Source organism: Penaeus vannamei, chromosome 18, assembly GCF_042767895.1.
Source record: "Penaeus vannamei isolate JL-2024 chromosome 18, ASM4276789v1, whole genome shotgun sequence".
Lineage (NCBI taxonomy): Eukaryota > Metazoa > Arthropoda > Malacostraca > Decapoda > Penaeidae > Penaeus > Penaeus vannamei.
This window is the reverse complement of record NC_091566.1, coordinates 20,410,224-20,425,223: the sequence shown is the minus strand read 5'-3', so window position 1 is coordinate 20,425,223 and position 15,000 is coordinate 20,410,224. Positions and strand designations below refer to the sequence as shown.

General features: G+C 42.5%; 1 protein-coding gene across 1 annotated transcript in view; it reads right to left on the bottom strand.

Annotated features, from left to right (window-relative positions):
* The window catches only part of LOC113825761 (roundabout homolog 2), a gene marked incomplete in the record, with an annotated part of 639,900 nt that overhangs the window by 515,124 nt on the left and 109,776 nt on the right, over window positions 1–15,000 (bottom strand).

Here is a 15,000-nt window from a genome sequence, read left to right as displayed (position 1 = left end):
AAAAGGAAGGAGGGAGAAAGGGAGAGAGAAGGGGAGGGAGAGAGAGAGAGAGAGAGAGAGAGAGAGAGAGAGAGGGAGAGAGAGAGAGAGAGAGAGAGAGAGAGAGAGAGAGAGAGAGAGAGAGAGTGGGGGGAGGGGGGGAGGGAGGAAGGGGGAGAGGGAGGAAGGGGGAGAGGAGGGAGGGATTGGAAGGGAGAGTGAGAGAGGGAGAGAGGGAGAGAGAGAAAGAGAGAGAGAGAGAGAGAGAGAGAGAGAGAGAGAGAGAGAGAGAGAGAGAGAGAGAGAGAGAGAGAGAGAGAGAGAGAGAGAGAGAGAGAAAGAAAAGAGAAGAAAGAGAGAAAAGATAGAGAGAGAAAAAAGAAGAAATCGAAAACAAAAATTACTTCAAAGAGCTCAAACTATAAAAACATGCAATAAAGAAGCGAAAAATACCCTCTAACCGCCCCAACTCGCCATCAGCGTTTAATTCCCTCTCTAAACAACTCCTCTCGCAAGTCAAACAAGCAAACATTCAAACAACACCCAAACAACTAGAAAATGACTTAAGGCCACAAACGCGTAATTCATTTAACAGCCTCGTTTAAGCGTTTACTCAATACAAATGTAAAATAAAACTCCGAAATTAATCGCCTGATGATAGGACATGTCGACCTTGATGTCCGAGTTCAAGGTCGTGTCAAGGAACAGTTATAAGGTCAGCAAAGGAGGATGAACTTACTCTCGAGCCGGTCGGGCTGTGTGAGGTCAGTGGCCCTGTGTGCGTGCGTGCGTGTGTGTGTGTGTGTGTGTGTGTGTGTGTGTGTGTGTGTGTGTGTGTGTGTGTGTGTGTGTGTGTGTGTGTGTGTGTGTGTGTGTGTGTGTGTGTGTGTGTGTGTGTGTGTGTGTGTGTGTGTGTGTGTGTGTACCTGCGTGCGTGCGTGTATGTGTGCGCATGTACTTGTTTATTGTATCCTACCGCTAACAAATACATGCATGTCAGTGTGTGTAGGCATGTATATGTGTGCGTACGCGTGTGTGCAAGCGAGATACCAAGCAGGTGAGTAAGCGACGGAGCAAGCAAGCAAACTTGTGAATGTATTTACCTAGCAGGTTCTGCAGCCTCCCCCCCCCTCCTCCCCATCGATAAAATGGAGTGCAGACCCTCAAGCTTAACACAAATCACATTCATGAATAAAAAAAAGAAAAAAAAAAAAGCGGCACGGCAAGAGAGAGGGGAAGCGGGGGAGGGGAGAGGGGACAGGGTGAGGGGGGAGAGATAAAAGGGAGGACGAGGTGCAGAGGGACGAGGAAAAGGAGACAACGAGTGTGGGAAAGGGGAGGAAGTGGGAACTGGAAAGGGTTAGAGAGAGGAGGTGGGAAAATGAGGAAAAGGGAGAGGGAGAAGGGAGATTGAGAGAGAGAGCGAGAGAGGAGAAGAGGATAGAAGAGAAAGAATGAACACAGAGAGAGAGAGAGAGAGAGAGAGAGAGAGAGAGAGAGAGAGAGAGAGAGAGAGTGAGAGAGTGAGAGAGAGAGAAAGAGAAAGAGGGAGAGAGAGAATGAGAGAGAGAGAGAGAGAGAGAGAGAGAGAGAGAGAGAGAGAGGAGCAGGGGCATACACCCACCCACAAAACGAAACCAAACAATCAAAACCTCAGCTTTACATCGCAAGCAGTGAACGAAAACGGAGCGCAGATCCGTCGCTACGGCTAACTGCGCTAAAACCAAAACAAGAAAGAAATGCTCACAATCACAAAAGAAATTAAAACCTGGAATTGTCTTCATTCCGACGCCCTTTTATGTGCTGGATTAGTTTGCGGAAAGTGTATATATGCCACAAGAGACAGAAATATAATGGAGGCAAAACTCCCAGTAGCTTCGTATGTAGACAAAGAATAGGAATTAATTATAAATTCTATGAGAAATGTTACAAGCCTGAACTTGTATACACAGGTGCAGTACATAAGCGCGCGCGCGCGTGTGTGTATGCGAGTGTGAGCGAGTGAATGTGAGTGGATGAGTGAACATATGAGTGTAATTGCATGAGTGTGAGTGTGAATATGTGTAAGTTTTTCCTGTGTGAGTGTCCGTGTCCGTGTGCGTGCGCGTCCGTACGAGCCCCCTCCCCACTTTTTTTTTCTTCTTTTTTCCCCCGCCGCCCTGGGGCCGAGCAGCAACCCAGCGCGGTCCATCCATCTACCGAGAGCGTGGCAAAATTTACGGTCTTATTTTGAGCGGTATCAAAAGTCCCTTATCATAATTTGGCAACTTTACCGAGATTAGTTCCCGAGAAAATTGCTTTGAATTATTTTAATCCAGGTCATAGCAGGCGAGGGAACATTTTCGAGGCATAATATTTACGCATCAGCCGGCTCTGGGACGGGAAAGGGGAGAGTAAGGAGGGAGGGAGAAAAATTAAGAAGAAAAAATGGGTGCCTTTTAGCTCCACAATTAACAAGGTTCTTTGCTTACCAGGTATATCTTCAGAGCCCACCTGTCGTTTTTATATCATTTCACGATTTTCATTAGTATTGCTAATTATATCGTTATCATTATCCTTATTACTGCCAATACAACTACTATTTTTCTTCTTCATTATCATCATTAGTATCATCATTTTTGTTACTATTATCACTAGCATCATTATGATAAGCATTGTCATCATATTATCATTATCATTATAATCATCATCATCGTTATTACTATGATTAATACTCTCACTATTATCCTTATTACCATAATTATCATTATTCTCAATATCAAGATTGCCATAATCCTCTTCATTATTTCAGCTTTTTTCAGATTCCAGTCTTTGACCCATAATGGTTTATCATTATCCTTCTTCCAAAGCAAAAGGCACAAGATTACAAATTTCTATAAAAGTGAGAAAAAATAGACATGATCATATACTTTATAAATCTTACACACATGCATATCTATTGACATCACGCGAGCCCTTTTATTTATCTTAATATAATAAAAATCACACAAGGCAATATAAAGCCATATTTTCCTCTCTTTTTAAATCACGCAGCCTCTATGATAAGTTTATATAAAGCTCAATCTTTTCGCCCCTTTTTATATCCTCATCTTCCATGGCCATGTGCGAGGAAGGGCAGGTCAAATTCGTAACTAAAAATACAGTTTGCCGCAAAGGAATTACTCTCGCTAACGGCATTAAGATGGATTACCTCTCTCTCGGTTACCGGAGGCTGCGACGCAAATAGATTCTCTCTCGCTCATGTTTCTGTTTTTGGAATATGGATAAAGTTAAGGGAGTGACGTCAGAGGGAAGTGGAGGGCAGAGAATGAAGATTTTTTTTTTTCTAAGTGAGGGTATAGACCCACTCCCCTCCCCATCCCCACCCCTACACTCCCTTCTTTTCTTCTCTCTCCTTCCCTTCCCTTCCCTCCTTCACTAACTGTACCTTCATACCTATTCCACTTTCGCTAGTTCCTCGCTTACTTTTTCTGTCTCTTCGTTCAACTTCGATCTGTAGCTACTTCCCCCTTTTCTCCTCACTGCTTTTTCTTATCCCTCTCCCTTTTCACCTTTTCACCTTTCCTCACTTTATTTCTCATGTCTCTTTCTCCCTCTTGCCGTATTTTCCACTGTAAGTTCTCCTTTTCCCCCTCACTGTCTTCTCTTTTTTCACCTTCTTGCTCGATTATCTTCTCTACATTTCCCTCTTGTCCTTTCTTCCTCCCTCCATACCTTCTTCCCTCTCCTCCTCTTTCCCTTCTTTCCTCTCCTCCATCCTTCTCTCCCCCAGCAAAAGTGAAATGTAATCGTATATATGTTATGTTGTGTCGTACTAGACTATGAATGTTTTTGGATTTCTTGTCATAAAAATAAACTGTAAGATGGAAAGACAATGCATTTGACAAAAGATTTACATGTGTATGAATATCAGTATCAATCTGCGCGTGTGTGTGCATGCATACGTCTCTCTCTCTCTCTCTCTCTCTCTCTCTCTCTCTCTCTCTCTCTCTCTCTCTCTCTCTCTCTCTCTCTCTCTCTCTCTCTCTCCTTCTCCTTCTCCTTCTCCTTCTCCTTCTCCTTCTCCTTCTCCTTCTCCTTCTCCTTCTCCTTCTCCTTCTCCTTCCCTTTCCCTTTTCCTTTCCCTTTCCCTTTCCCTTTCCCTTTCTCATTCTCATTCTCATTCTCATTCCCATTACCATTCCCATTCCTCTTCTCCCTTTCCCTTTCCCTTTCCCTTTCCCTTTCCCTCTCCCTCCCTTCTTACCACTCCATCTCCCTGCCTTCTTCCACTCCCTCTTCCTCCCCTCTCCCACTCCATCTCCCTCCCTTTCCTCCCCACTCCCTCTCCCTCCCTTCTCTCCCACTCCCTCTCCCTCCCTTCTCCCACTCCCTCTCCCTCCCTTCTCCCACTCCCACTCCCTCTCCCTCCCCTCTCCCACTCCCTTCCCCTCCCTCCCCGTCCCCGTCTCACCACCAAAGGAATGAAAATACGAAAGCCACTCCCGCTCCCAGATCCAGCGATTTCTCCAGTGGCCTCTGATGTTTACAGTTGCGGAATCTAATGGTTTCCGAGACACAAGTTTGGCAAACTGGCTCTTCGCTCTTAATTGCTCTTCAAAATTCTTAACAGCTTATTACGGGGGTATTATTCTTCCTCTTATACAGAGATAAATGTTCTTAAAGTTTAATCAAATGCGTTGTGTATACAGAAGAGTCTTTTGAGAAATATTACACGTGGTGGGAAAGATGTAGAGCGTACACGCGTACATGTATATACAGATTACAAGTACACTTACACATTTTATTAATCTTGTTTAATGACTAAAAATACTGTAACAATAAGATCATTATAAAAATAAATCAATTTACATTCTTGTTCTCACCATTACAGTCAAATCTTTCCCTCCTGCTTGTACTCTTGTTTATTCTTCAATCTCTCCATCATCCTTACTTCCTCCCCTCCCCTCCCCCCCTTATTCTTATCCCCAAACAAACTAATCTCAAAGACCAATCCCTCTCCTCCCCCCACCCACACCCCTACCCCCAATCCCGCCTATCATTAAAACCGAACCGCACAAAGTCAAGAAAACAAAAGAGCATCTAAAAAAAAAAAAAAAAAAAAAAAAAAAAAAAAAAAAAAAAAAAACTTACACGGAAGGCGCATCTGCAAAGTCCGGGCCGCGGCAAAGGGGATTTTGAGCCTTTGAGGCAACGACCCTTCGGCCCCGAGTGAGGAGAGGAGACGAGGAGACGAGGAGACGAACGAGAGGCTGAGGCTGGGGGTTAATTTTCATTTATTAGCTTTATTGCTTGCTTCGTCTGTCTGTCTGTCTGTCTCTTTCTCTCGCTCTCTCTCTCTCTCTTCATATTGCTCCCTCTCTTTATCCTGCTCTCTCTCTTTATCTTGCTCTCTCTCTTTTTCTTGCTCTTGCTCTTGCTCTCTCTCTCTCTCTCTCTCTCTCTCTCTCTCTCTCTCTCTCTCTCTCTCTCTCTCTCTCTCTCTCTCTCTCTCTCTCTCTCTCTCTCTCTCTCTCTCTCCCATTCCCATTCCCCCTCCCTCCCTCTTTATCGCTTTACCTTTCTCTCCCTCCCGCTCGCTCTCTCCTTCTCCCCCCCTCCCCCCCTCCCCTCTGCAATACCCGCAGAAGAGTCCGCTGAACTTGCTCTATCCACTTGTCTTATTTCCGTCTCTTATAAGACTCGCGGAAGGAGTCTCTGAAAAGTGTATATTTGGCCGGAATTCTCTCTCGTCTTCCGCAAGAGCCGCGAAGGAGCCTCTGAATGTATCTTTTCATTTGACTTATTGCCGGCCTCTGCAATATCCGCGGAGAAGTCTTTGAGTATGTAAAAAAAAGGAAAAAAAGAAGAAAAGTAAAAAAAGAAAAAAACTAATAACAAATAATAAAAAATAGAAAATAAATAAGAAATAAAATAAACAAATCAGAAAAAATAGATTTCACTCTTCAACCGGACCTTTGGATGTGGAGAAATCTGTGAGATGTATTTCTTATGTGATGACTTGTCTTTCTAACGGCCAATGAAGTAATTAAAAAAGAAGATTTTTTTTTTTATAAATATCATTCACTGTCGGTATGTTCAAGAGCAGCGGAACCCAAGTCATGGGACAGATGAAAAAGAAGAAGAAAAAGAAGAGGAAGAAAGGAAGAAAAAGAGAAAGATGAAGAAGAAAAAAAGAAAGATGAAGAAGACGAAGAAAAAAAGAGGAAGAAGAAAAAACAAGAAGGGGAGGAGGAAAAAAAAAAAAAAACAAAAAAACAGAAGATCAAGATTAAAGAAAAAAATGTAAAAGAAAATTTTTTAAGTCGCAATCCTTCAGGAAATGGGTCGAGGCAGCGAGAAGTCCTGCGCACTTATCTCATCCTATCCCTGCTCCTCTTTCTGCCTGACCAAGAGACCTGTTGCACGGGGTCGTTCATGCGCTCATGGCACCGCCCTCGCCTCGCCTTTCACGAGTGCCAGGCAGTCTGAAGCTGACCGCTGGAGTCTCGATCTCACTCTTGCTCTCGCTCTCTTTATCGGTCTCTCACTCTCACTCTCTTTCTCTTCCTCTTCTTTCTCACTCATTCACTCTCTCACTTACTCCCTTACTCTTTCACTCTCACTCACTCTCTCTCTTACTTTCTCTCACTCTTAACTCTCTCTCTCTCTCTCTCACACTTTCTTACTTTCTGTCTTTCACTTTCTCTTACTCTCACCCTCACTCTCACTTTCACTCCCACCCTCGCTCACTCTCTTACTCACTCACTCTCCTTGTTGGTTGATGGACCTTTCATTTCTCTCGAACTCACCTGAAAAGGAGAAAAATCAAACATTAGTATACTAGTACAGGCGGCGATAATACGAATATTTATGCTGGTAAATCAATGTTGATACTGGAAATAATAAAATAACGATAATAATAATAAAATCATAGTACTGATAATACAAATAATGCTACTAGTAATAACAATGATAAAATAATAATGATAATAATAACAATGGTAATAAATAACAACTACAGCAGCACAGCAACAACATCATCAACATAAATAAATAAATAAATATATATATATATATATATATATATATATATATATATATATATATATATATATATATATATATATATATATATATAATACTACCTTTAACCCTAATAAAAACTATCATAATCCAAAACGAATGGAAAATGTCAGAGAAAAGAGAAAGAAAGAGAGGGAAGGAGAAAGGGAGAAGAGAAAGAGAAAAAGAGAAAAAAAGAGAAAGAGAGAGCCCACACAAGCCACCCCCCGCCTTCCTTCCTGCGCCTCTGTGAAGCAAAAATCTCCAGGGGAACGCCGAGCCAAGCCGGACCAAGCCAAGTCAAGCCAAGCCAAGCCGGACCAAGCCGAGCCAAGCCGGACCAAGCCCCCTTTCTCCCCGGGCGTAATCTGCGAGGGCAATGGAACAGCAAGCCATTTTATTTTCTTACGGGGACTCCAAGAGGGGAAACGAGGGGAAAAATGCCCTCCTACCTTCCTTCTTCAACACACTCTCTTGACCCGCGGCTTTTGGCTTTCAACTTGCGAGGGTTTTTTTCTTTGTCTTTTTTCCTCTTTCTCTCTCTCTCTCTCTCTCTCTCTCTCTCTCTCTCTCTCTCTCTCTCTCTCTCTCTCTCTCTCTCTCTCTCTCTTTTACTTCTTTCTCGGTGCCCGGTTTTAGTGGCGCGAGTTCGGATGAATGTCACTCGAATGGTTGTCATTCTTCTCTGTCTGTCTTTGGGCTTATAAAACACACATGCGCACACACACGCGCACACGCACACACACAGACACAGACATAGACACGCATGTTCACACACACACACACGCTCACACACACATACACACACGCTCACACACACATACAAACACGCTCACACACACAAACACACACAGACACACACGCACACTCCCCCCCCCCCACACACACGCTTACACACACACAGATATACAATGAAAAAAACTAACACTCCACCCACATTCAACCCTGGAACTCGAGGACCTCAAGAAAGCACCAAACTATCTTGGTTCAAGCAACTCCTCGCAAGCCAAATCTTTGCAAGACCAACCTGCAAGCAAGACTTTTAATTATTCACGCCCCATTGCTTGCGGATGTCGCCTAGAAATAGCTCTTAGATTAGGTTTTGAGAAACTTTTTGTGTGTGACAAGGCGGTATCCATCTAAGCAAGACTTAGGCAATGCATATAATTATATAATTCTCTAAACTCTCTAGTACTTGGCCTCAATTTTGCGTTAGGATTTAGTATTTTCATCGTAAATTAATACATGTTTTTAATGTGTGTGCGTATGCGTGCGTGCGTGTGTGTTTGTTTGTGTGTGTGCGTGTTTGTGTGTGTATGAGTGAGTGGATGAGCGAGTGAGTGAGTGAGTAAGTAACTGAGTGAATGAATAAATGAGTGAGTGAGTGAGTAAGTAAGCAAGTGAGTTTAGTGAGTGAGTCAGCGAGTGAGTGAGTGAGCAAGTAAGCAAGTGAGTTGAGTGAGTGAGTCAGCGAGTGAGTGAGCGCAGATAAACCCGTACAGAACTAAACCTTTTTTTCCTCCCTCGCAGCAAAACAACCCCCCCCCCCCCACACGCACCCAAACGATCCCCCCGATACGATTCCCCTCCACATTAACTTTCTTAACGCTTAAAGCACAAAAGAAAAATACGAGCAAAGTTAAAATGACAATGTAATAAACTACAAGGCTTCTCCCCTCCCCTCCCCTCCACCCCCCTCACCGTCTTCCCCCCTCCCCCTCCCCCCTTCCCCCCACTGTCTTCTCCCCTCCCCTCCCCCGCCGTCTTCTCCCCTCCCCTCCCCTCCTTCATCCGGCCCGGCTTCTCTTCCCCTCCCTCGCCTCTCCCTCCTCTTCGGCCCGCCCCTTTCCTCTCCCACTCCCTTCTTATGGACGATTCCTTCACTCTTCCCCTCCCTCTCCTCATACCCGCCATCAGGCCCTCTTCTCTCCCCTTCCCTCTTCCTTTTCCCCTTATCTGCTCCACAACTCTCCCCCTTCTCCCCTGCTCCCTCTCCTTACTCTCTCGCTTCTCCTCCTCCTCTTCCTCCTCCACTCCAGTCTCCCTCCCCTCCCCACTCTTTCATACTCTTACTCTTGCCCCCCCCCACTTCCCTTCCCCACTCCTCCCTTCTCCCCCTCCCTTCCCCACTCCATTCTCCCCTCATCTCCTCCCTTCCTCCCTCCCCATTCCTCCTTCATCCCACTCCCTTCCTCCCTCTCTCCCAACTCCTCCCTCCTCCCCTTCCCACCACCCTACCCCCACTCCTCTTTTCTTACCCCTCCCTCCGCCCTCCCTACTCCTGCTCCTCCTCCTCCCTCCCCACCTTTCCCCCACCCGTCCTTCCTCCCCCTCCCTCCCTTCCCCCACCCGTCCTTCCTCCCCCTCCCTCCCTTCCTCCCTTCCCCACACCTCCATTCTCCCCCTCCCCCTCTCCCTTCCCTCCCCGTCCCCCGGTCCCGCGATAATGAATGCAGCAATATCAGCGACCGACCCCGCCGTGAAAATCTACGGACCCGCACGCCGCGTTTTAATCCCTCTTCATCTCCGCCCCGCCGTCTCTTTATCTGGGCCGCGATCTCGAGGCCGAGCGCGTGATAACGAATATGAGAGAGAAAATAAGAAAAATAAATACATATAAGCAAACAGAGATAGGGAGAGAGAGAAATAAAAGAACAAAAAAAAAAAAAAAAAAAAAAAAGATACCAAAGGAGAAAACTCGCCTTTGTCGACGACAGGGAGTGGGGTTCAGAGGCTGGGGAGGGGGGAAGGGGTAGGGGGAAGGGGTGGACAACCCTCTCCTCCCCCCCTTTGGAATTCCATTTCTCTCCCCAACTAACGTGTCCAAGCTTCCCGTTCGATATAAAGTGTGTGTCTGTATTTCTAAAATTAATACTGCTCGATATTTGGCGAGGATTGTATATCTTTCTACGTCCATAAAGAAAGATGAAATAGATGGTTTGATGGATACATGAATATGCGTGCAAGTGAGAGATAGACAAATATATAAACAGAGAGAGAGAGACAGAGAGAGAGAGAGAGAGAGAGAGAGAGAGAGAGAGAGAGAGAGAGAGAGAGAGAGAGAGAGAGAGAGAGAGAGAGAGAGAGAGAGAGAGCGAGGGGGGTAGGGAGGGAGGGATGGAGGAAGAAAGAAACAGAGAGAAAGAGAGAGAAACATAGATAGAGACAGATAAATAAATAAACAAATGGACAGGCGAATAGATATTGTATTTATTACACACTCATCTTATGCAAACATCGATACACATAAATACAAAAAAACAGCATCACCACCTATCCATCATCATCACCAAAGTCATCACCAACATCACTAATCACCCCCACCCCCCTCTCCCCCACCCACCCCCCTCCGCTCCCTCTTACATGATGCCTAATCTAAATATAATTATACAATGGCATAATATAATGATGCAATTAATCTTAATGATAACAATGTTATACAACAATACAGTAACGAAGCAATGATAACATATGATGAAATAACGAATCCTAAATGAAAAAATATAGATGATATAATAACGAAATAATGTTTCCATAATGGCATGATGCGATGTAATGACATCAAAATCACATTATATATTACTGAAGGCTTCGACCTCCTACCCCCCCACCCCCACCCCCACCGTCCTGTCATGGCAATTTTCATATTGATATTTTTTTTCCTTTTTTTCCTTCTATCACATTCTCTTTAATTCCTTTCTTTTCTTTTTTCTCTCTCTTCATGCTAAATCTGCCGCATTAGATGCATGGAGGCAGAAAAAAATACAACGAGAAGAGAATTTCAATTTTAAAGTTGTCAGTTGCAAATTATAGCTGAAGAGAGTCGAAAAAAAGTCATTATAATATATAATGTTCAAAGTCGCATTCACTCAGTTGGAGTGTTTAATTCCGCATAATTTAAATATAATTACTATTAATAATAATAATTCTATTCTCTAATTAAGAGTGCCAATAAAACCAGCCACCATTTTTCTCTGTGGTGGCTTCAAAATAATAATAATAACAATGATGAAAAAAAAAATCAATTATAAAAGTACATATATGAAAACAGAAAAGAATGGATAAAACCAAGCAAAAAATAAGTACACACGAAAAGGAAATTTATATATACCTTTTAAACAGTCCAAAACGTTATCTTATTGCAAAAGAGTTCAACAAATTCAAAGGTATCTTATTGCAACAAAAAGAAGTTCAACAAATCCAAAGGCGTTATTTCATTGCATCGAAAAAAAATCCAAATCTTTCTTGCAAGAAATAAATCTAAAATCGTTATCTTATTGCACCAAAAAGAAGTCTTGTTGCAATTACACGACGTCACCGGTCCTCCTCTCCCATTTCCTCCGCTTCCTTGAGGAGGAAGGAAGGGCCTGGCACCCTTCTGACGTCATCACTCCTCTGACGTCATCACTTCCTCTCTTCGGGGACTTACAACCTTTTAGTGATTCATTAATTCTAAAAGGAATGGATTGATATTTAAAAAAAAAAAAGAAAAAAAATAGAAAAAATCTGCAGTCGTAAGTAAGGAAACTCATAAAATACTACATATGATAAATTGAACAGAAATACCACATAACATAATACAATTCATTATTATCTAGCGTAATAAATATATAAAACTTAAAGAAAAGATCTCAGAATGAAATCGACAAGGTGTCCTATTTAACACATACGAAAAAGAAAGAAAGAAAGCGAGAGAAAGAAAGAATGAAAAATAACAATCGGCATCTCTGAAGACACAAAAAGGATTAGCATTATTTTTTATGTATCCTGAGGGCTTTTCAGCTTTTTCTGGGTACATAACAAAAGAATACATTTATATTTGATATATGATTACCAAACAAAATATCAAAATTCTAGTTTGAAAGTCTCGGATCAAAGTAAAGGACAGTGAAAAAAAATCGTGCTAGGATTTGAAAAAAGTGAGAAAAATTAAAACGTTTGATTTGCTAAAATAATTTTTCACCCCCCCCTCTCAAAAAAAGAAAAAAAAAGAAAATATAAAAATTTACGGAAGCAAAAGGTGCTCAAGAGAACATCAAATGTCATTTCTAATCAAGCACTGCGTGACTGGTCGTGGCGGTGCTGATGATGGTGGTAGAGAGAGAGAGAGGGGAGGGGAGATATTTATACATATATATTTATATGTATATATATTTTTCATACATATATATTTATGTATATATATTTATATATATATATATATATATATACTTATATATATATATATATATATATACTTATATATATATTTATATATATATATTTATATATTTATATATATATTTATATATATATATATATAGAGATATGATATATATATATGAGAGAGAGAGATGAGGGAGAGAGATGAGGGAGAGAGATGAGGGAGAGAGATGAGAGAGAGAGATGAGAGAGAGAGATGAGAGAGAGAGATGAGAGAGAGAGATGAGAGATGAGAGAGAGTGAGAGAGAGAGAGAGAGAGAGAGAGAGAGAGAGAGAGAGAGAGAGATATATATATATATATATATATATATATATATATATATATATATATAAATATATGTTTAGAGAGAGAGAAAGAGAGAGAAAGAGAGAGAAAGAGAGATGTTAGAGAGAGAGAGAGAGAGAGAGAGAGAGAGAGAGAGAGATATATATATATATATATATATATATATATATATAGAGAGAGAGAGAGAGACCAATAAAAAAAAACACGTAGAAATAACCCCAATCTCCAATATACCATCACCTATTCATATAAAAAATCTGTCGCCAACCCCCCCCCCCCTCGTTGCATTATGCACGAAACTGGAGTCGTGCCAAGCCGGCTGCAAGACACCTGTCGCCAAATCATTGACAAAATCTCCCAAACGTCTCGATAAAACACTACATTCCAATCCAGGAGAGACTAAGAATACCGGAAAAGAAGGATAATATTAATAATTGATAACCGCGTAGGACAGGTGTTCGTAATATACGTGTAAAATCATGCAATCGACGAGAATCACGCACTGAGCCTGGTGCAAGTCCCCGCATGGCCGGTGCATGAACAGCATTCCTTCCTGGAGATCAGCTAAATCCGGGTCGCGCGGCCGCCGGCAATCTCCAGGGGGTTGAATTATCAGTCTATTACACAACCCGGTTCTAAGGGCATTGCGTAACGGATTCGGGGGCGGGGAGTGAGATGATAGGAGAGGAGGTACGTGCTCTCTTCTCGAACAAGAAAAGCATCTGTGCCTAATGGAGAGGTTTATAATATACGTAATGATGATAACAACCGCAACACAAACCAAAAGCAACAACAACAATAATTATTAGTTAATTATAATCATTATTTAACAATCATTTATCAGTCATTACTATAATTACTGTTATTATTATCATTAATACTAATATTATGATATTACTATTATCATTATTACTATTTCTGTTATCATTATTACTATCACCATCATTACTATATCTATTATTACTTTCACCAACATCATTCTTACAATCATCACCACCATGATTAAACCACCACCACCAGCAACAACATCAAATACAATATTCTAAAAAAAATGATCTAACCACCTAATCAGAAGACCCACACTCCCGACCAGCTCACCACACTCCCGACTTCGCTCTCCCGCTGTATCACATCCTTAAAAAAAACCCATCCCACCTCATCACTCAACCCCTCCCGTCACACTTCTCACGCCCGTCACCCGCCGTCACACGCCCGTCACGCTGGATCCTGACGCCCTCACGCCAATGCCCCATCGGACATCCCCGCACTTCGAGAGGTATTGCGTCGGCCGATCACGCAATCACGTCTTGTTACAAAGCTACTGCGAGAGCGACAATACTCGGTTGGGTGTGGTGTGTGAGAGTGTCATATCGAGATCGCGTCGTAACTATAGATACAGTGTTTGATTTCCTTTTCTTTTCTAGTTTATGGTCATTATCTTTTCTTTTCTTTTCTTGTTTATGGTTGTTGTCTTTTCTTTTATTTTCTTGTTTATGGTTTATGGTTGTTATCTTTTATTTTATTTTCTTGTTTGTGGTTTAAGGTTGTTATCTTTTCTTTACTTTTCTTGTTTATGGTTTATGGTTTTTATCTTTTCTTTTCTTCTTTATTAGTGTAAGTTCGGTAAGCCTGAAGTTGAATGAACCATCTTTTAATCACATGTAGAGTGTCGAATATCATCACCATGACCCAAAACTCATCACCACCGAATCACCACATCCCCGTGCGTGCGACCGCCACACCACACCTACACCATAAGGAGAATGATGAAAAGTATTGACCCAGGTGAATGCATGGCGTGACCAATGATCATTTCCCCCCCCCCCTTGTTGGCTTGGCTTTATCACTGACCCTCCCCTCCCTCTTCTCTCTGTCCTCCCCCTCTTTCCCCTCTCTCTGTCCTTCCTCCCCTTATCCTTCTCTCTCTCTCTGCTCTTCCTTCCCCTTCCTCCTCCTCTCTCTGCCTTTCCTCCCTCTCCCTCCTCCTTCTTCCCTCTTTCCCCCTCTTCCCTCTTTCCTCTCCTTCCCTTTCCCCCCTCTTCCCTCTTTCCCCTCCCTCCCCCTCTTCCCTCTTTCCCCTCCCTCCCTACCCCCCTCTTCCCTCTTTTCCCCTCCCTCCCCCTTCCCCTTCTACCCGCTTTGCTTCCCCCACCATCATCCATTTGCAGCTTTATTGTCATCTTTAAGGCAAAGTTGTTATCATGCACCCTACTAAGTGATATAAATGTGTTCCGTCGAGTAATTTTCAAAAATAACACGAAACCGTTACAATCTAATGGAGACGAAGATTATATGGATTAGAAGAAAAGATGGTAAGCGGGAAAGGGGGAAGAGATAACAAGGGAAAAGGGACATGGGGAAAGAGGGATGGGGGAAAAGGAAAAAAAAAAAGGAAAAGGTAAGATAAAAATATGAAAAAAAGGGGAAACGGTAAAAAACGAGAAAGGTTGAAGTGGAAAAGATCCTTTAATACACAAGAAATGCCCCC